We start from the raw sequence: 5030 nt of genomic DNA on the forward strand, positions 1-5030 counted from the left end.
AGAGATCCAGGCTGGCAGATGTGTTTGGCACATTCTGTACCTGCCAGCCACGCAGAGCCTCCAGCCGACTTCTCACTGAACTCCTTACATGACCCTGGTCAGGTACTGTCCCTTCCTTGGGCTTAAATTCCATAGTGTTGTATTAGTAAACTGGGCTAAATGATCCTAAGGAACTTGCTAGCTCTGACGCACCATGATCTTGCATCCAATTCAGTTCACTCTGTAATAAACAATCAGAATAACCATAGTAATTTTTAAATAGCTAACATTTATTGTGTACTGTATGCTAAGCACTATTCTATGCATTTGATGTGAATGTTTAACATTCATAACACCACTTATCATGTAGACATCATTTACTGCCCCAATTTACAGTGAACTGGAGCTCCGAGAATTAAGTTGATTTATCCACAGTCCCAGGCTGGCAAGTGTCCAAGCTGTGCTACTTCCAAGCTGCCTGACCCAGACCTGAGCTCTTAACCTCTCAGTGGGCATCCAGGTGGAAAGCAGAATCTCTGGCTCAAGTACTGACTGCCCAGCTGAGTTTCAGAACTCCACCATGCACCCAACTGCTCCTCCAGGGCTTCCCTAAGGATGTGTTGCAGGCTCCGAAATGTCACACATCCACGCCGCATCCTCAAGCCACACACGCTCCTGCTTGTCCCTGGCATCTGCCATTCTCAATGCCATTCACTAGCCTAAATGATACCTTCGAATCAGAGGAAGGCACCCCTCCCTCCAGGGATACGGGCCCACACCTGGTCTCAGAGACCTGTTAGTGAAGGCACAGTCTATACAGCCCAGAGCAGTGCCCCTGATGCCATCGTCTTCCAATTTACTCGGGGCAGACACTGAGATTCATCCTTAATACTTTCTCTCTCTCTCTCTCTCTCTCTCTCGCTCGCTCGCTCGATCTTGCTCTCGCTCTCGCTCCCTCTATCCTGTTTCTTCAGGGGGCCAGAGTCTCCAGGGAACAAGGTCCCAGAAATGATGCCATCTCTCACCCTCTGGAAAAAACATGGCCCAGGACAGAATCCCCTGGACTCCCAGACTCCTGCTTAAAGAAGAGGTGTAATGTCAGGACTAGGATTGCTAAGCGCCCAAGCTGACCCCACCAAAAGCACAGGGAGGTTGAGGGGTTCGCAGACTCGGTCACTGGGGCCACAAGGAGGGGGCTCGGAGGTCCCACTGCCCTTGCATTCCACAGGAAGACCCAGTTGCTGGCATGACCTGAGAGGTTTCTGGGACCACGCCATGGAAAGGCGTCTAGTCCCCGTGTGAGCGGGAAGAGCGGCGCCTGAAGCTCAACTTCCGAGGCTCTGCTGAATCTACCCTTCCTTTAGAGCGCGCAGCCACCAGGTGGCAGCCGAGGCCACGGGCAGGCAGAACAGCTTTCTAAACTGAGGCCCGCCGGGCAGCGCGTTCCGAAGGGCTCCAGGACTTTCAACCAGAAACAGAGTGAGCATATGCGCATGTGTATGTCTGCGCCCGTGCAGGGAGGAAGGGTGTGAACAGACACTGCTGGACAGATGGCTGGAGTTTAGTCCCTTCCTTCGGGACTCTCCACCACTCCTTCGGCTTCCCTTCTCCTGCCCAGCCCTGTCCTGAGTGCACGGAGACGGAAGTCACTCCATTCCTGCCCTTGAGGAGCTTCCAGACCCGGGGCAGGAGCGGGATGCAGACAACTAGACAGCAGCACCCTGGGGTGAGTGGAGTGAGTGGAGCAGGTGGGGCGGGTGCAAAAAGAGGGAGGAGCAAGGGCTGAAGTTGCCCAGAGGAAATGCTGAACCCTGGAGTGGGGAAAGGAGCGTCTGGGAAGAAATGGCATCTACGTTGATCATGGAGGGCTTTCTGGCAAGTCTCAGGAGCAATAACAACACGGGTGTCATCTCTGTTTCCTCCCAGCAGCCGTGCAAGGAATGTACTACAGAGCCAATTTTACTGGCAAAGGAATGGAGGATCTGAAAGGCTAGGGGATCCCACAGGCAGTGAGGAGTGGGTCTGAAATTTGAACCAATGGGCATGATTCCCAAGCTCAAGCTTTTGGCCACCGTCCGCACTGCCAGGGACAGAAAAAAAAAACCTGGGAGGAGAGCCAAGCCAAGCTGGGAGTCAGGACCTCCCGGCCAGGTCTGGATGGCAGGTAGGTGCCTCCACCCTGGTCCCAGAGCAAGTTCTGCTGGCTTCAGCCACCTGACTTGCCTGTGAAGTTGGGCAAAGAGGCCAGAGCAGACTGTGTGTGATTCTGGCCCCACCCCCAGCACCTCTACCCCCACCTTTACTACCCCTAGGCTGCGGGAAGAGGCTTTGCTCAGCAATAGTCCTGATCTGATGGCTGCTTGAAGCACAATAAACAGATAGTATTTCTGCACATGTCACTCTGAGTATGAGGGCAGTAATCTTGAAACTCCCCTTGACCACCTGGCACTCCGGAGATGGAACTCCACAGCCTGTTTTCAAAGCCAATTCCTGGTTGGAAGCTCCTCTTCAAGTCTAACGGAAGTAAGCAGTGCTGCAGTCTCCCTTCATTGTGCAGTTGCTGGGTGGAGGCTTTTCTTTCCTGCCTGAGTTTGGGTATTATCTATAATGTAACCCTATGAAACTTACACATTTTAGGTGGGAGAGGGGAAAACAAGGTGCAAGGCCTGTTCCAGGAAGAGCAAAAATATCTTCAACAGTAAGACATCCTGGTCTGAGAGCCAGGGCTTGGAGCAGCCTGTGGTCCTGGCAGAGAGCTGGTGGACGGGACCACAGAGAGATGATGCCACACACAGAAGTGAGACCAATGAGATCGTGGGAACTGCCCGGCCAAGGGCTGACATCAAGGAAGCTTGGGAATCAGGGGACAGCTGGGAAGGGGACAACCAACAGAACCAGCTGGAAACTGAAAAGGGATGCAAGGGAGAAATAGGAGGTGGGCGCTGAGTTCAGGTGGAGGAGGAGGAAGGGAGACAGGACAGAGAGGCAGAGGATGAGACAAAAACACAGGCGGAGAGACTGAGAAACAGGGAGACAGAGATGGATGGAGGCTGGGAAAGACAAAGAGGAGACAGGCCTGGGCAGGAGAGGTCCTATGTGTGGAGAAAAGGTTGGGAAGAGAGCAGGAAAGAGAGAAGGAGCACAGGGGTTTGGGGGTTCCCACCAGACCCAGCCCACCCCTCCTGCAGACTGGGTCTCTTCCTTGTCTGCCATTTACAGAGCTCAGGATCCTCTCCCTCAGTGCTGGGAGCGGAGAGCTCGCCTCCAGCCCCGCCCTAGTCCAGAGGCTCCCCCTCCCCAGGCCCTCAGAGGCCGCCCCTGAGACTGGCTGTGCAGCGATAGATGGTGGGGGCCCAGCTGGTGCGTTATCAGCCTTCTCCAGGAGTGCGCCTGAGCCACTCCGTGGCTGCCAGTCTGAGATTAGGCCCCCGGAGGGTCATTAAGCGCCACCCTGGCCTGGGCCCAGCCTCCTTTCCCTCCTCGATCTGGCCAGGCTGGCAGGTGGGAATGAGCGATAAGGATTGGGGGTCTCAGCGGTTCTGGGGCCAGCAGCTTCCTGCTCCCAGCCCCCGATCGGGACAGGAACATGGGGTGAGGGTGAGGGGCTGTAAGGTCAGTGCCGGCCCAGCCCCTGCAGGAGCCCCCTGGGTTCCCAGTCTCTTAGATCTACCCATATAGAGCAAGACAGAATGAGAAGGGGGACAAGGAGGCCCTTAGAGAGGCCCCAGACAGCTGCTGGGGAGCAAGGTAAGCCCAGGCAGAAGCAGGCTTCTCCTGGCAAAACCTCACAGGTGTGAGGAGCTGGGATTCACTTGCTACAGGGAGACAGGGATGGTGGCTCTGCCTTCTGGCCCTGGTAGGCTGGTGGGGTGACCTGACTCGAACCCACTCCCACACCCCCAGGGACAACTGACGGCAGAGCTGGGAGGAAATGTGGCCTCATGAAAGGAGAATCAGATCCGGCAGCCAGAATCTTCCCACCAGGAGGCAGGAAAGGAAGAGGGGGCTGTTTGTGCCCTAGCAGAGGCCTGACCCTCTAGGAACCTCTGTCTCTCCTTCAGTGAGTGGAGAAGCTGGGCTGGCTGCTGGCCTGGCTTTGCCCTCTGGTCTAATCAAGGAAGACTTTCCAGAAGAGGAGGAACCTTGGTTGGGTCAAGAAAAAACAATGGGCAGAGTTTAAACTGGCAGAGGTGGGGTGAAAAGGCATGAGTCACAGAAAGCCACGTAAGCAAAAGCCTAGAGTAGAAATCACAAGCTGCAGTTCATTAAGTTGAAGCCCTGAGAGGGGAGGTGACTTGTCTCAAGACACACAGAAAGTCAGGGATAGGCCTGGAGCAAAGCTGCTGCTCCCCCACCCCCAGGCCTCTTCCCTCTGCTGCTGTCTGCATCCTAAACCCAACGAGGTGAGAAGAGATTATTTCCATTTAAGATGAGTCTTCCCCAGTGGTACTTGGTGAAGCCTTAGAATAGCAAAAGAATGGCCATAACATGAAACAAGGGGGCTGTGACAGGTTGAGGCAAGTGGCAAAGGGAGACCTTTGGGACAAGGTGGATGGCCTCCTACCTTCTGGCTCCACTTCTCTGGATCTGGGAATTATTCTGGATGAGTCCGTCTCAGATTATCACCCAGGACAGAGACAGAAGCTGTTCCCATAAGGCTAGCAGTCACAGAGGTGAGGGGCCTCCAGGTTCCAACAGCCAGGCAAGGCATGCCTCCCCTCTGCCCTGCTCCTACTAGGACCCAGTTTCCTGATCCTCCCGTCCCTACCCCGACTCCCACCCCAGGACTGAGCGTTGGGCGAGGCAGGCATAGGCAAGGACTGGGCTCTCCTCCAGCTCTGCCGTGAGACTGGCCAAATCTGCCATGGACAGAAAGCTCAGCTCAGAGAGGACAACAGCTTTCCCAAGCTCACACACAAGTTGGCAGAGGACCCAGGACTCAGATCTGGGCTTCCTGAGTCTCAACCCAAGACTCCTTCCTGACACTTCCTATGCCAAAGCCCAGCACAGAGGGGCTACCAGAGGGAGACAGAGCTAGATCTGTGTGAACC

The 5030-nt window shown here is 55.1% G+C and overlaps 1 long non-coding RNA gene across 1 annotated transcript; it reads left to right on the forward strand.

The window, feature by feature from the left end:
* Positions 1–1290: 1290 nt before the first annotated feature.
* On the forward strand, positions 1291–2367 carry LOC105500638. The gene is made up of 2 exons (XR_001000060.1): positions 1291–1476; positions 1909–2367. It is a non-coding gene; the product is annotated as an uncharacterized LOC105500638 (long non-coding RNA).
* Positions 2368–5030: the final 2663 nt, after the last annotated feature.

This window comes from Colobus angolensis, unplaced genomic scaffold (genome assembly GCF_000951035.1).
Source record: "Colobus angolensis palliatus isolate OR3802 unplaced genomic scaffold, Cang.pa_1.0 Scaffold68, whole genome shotgun sequence".
Classification (NCBI taxonomy): Eukaryota; Metazoa; Chordata; class Mammalia; order Primates; family Cercopithecidae; genus Colobus; species Colobus angolensis.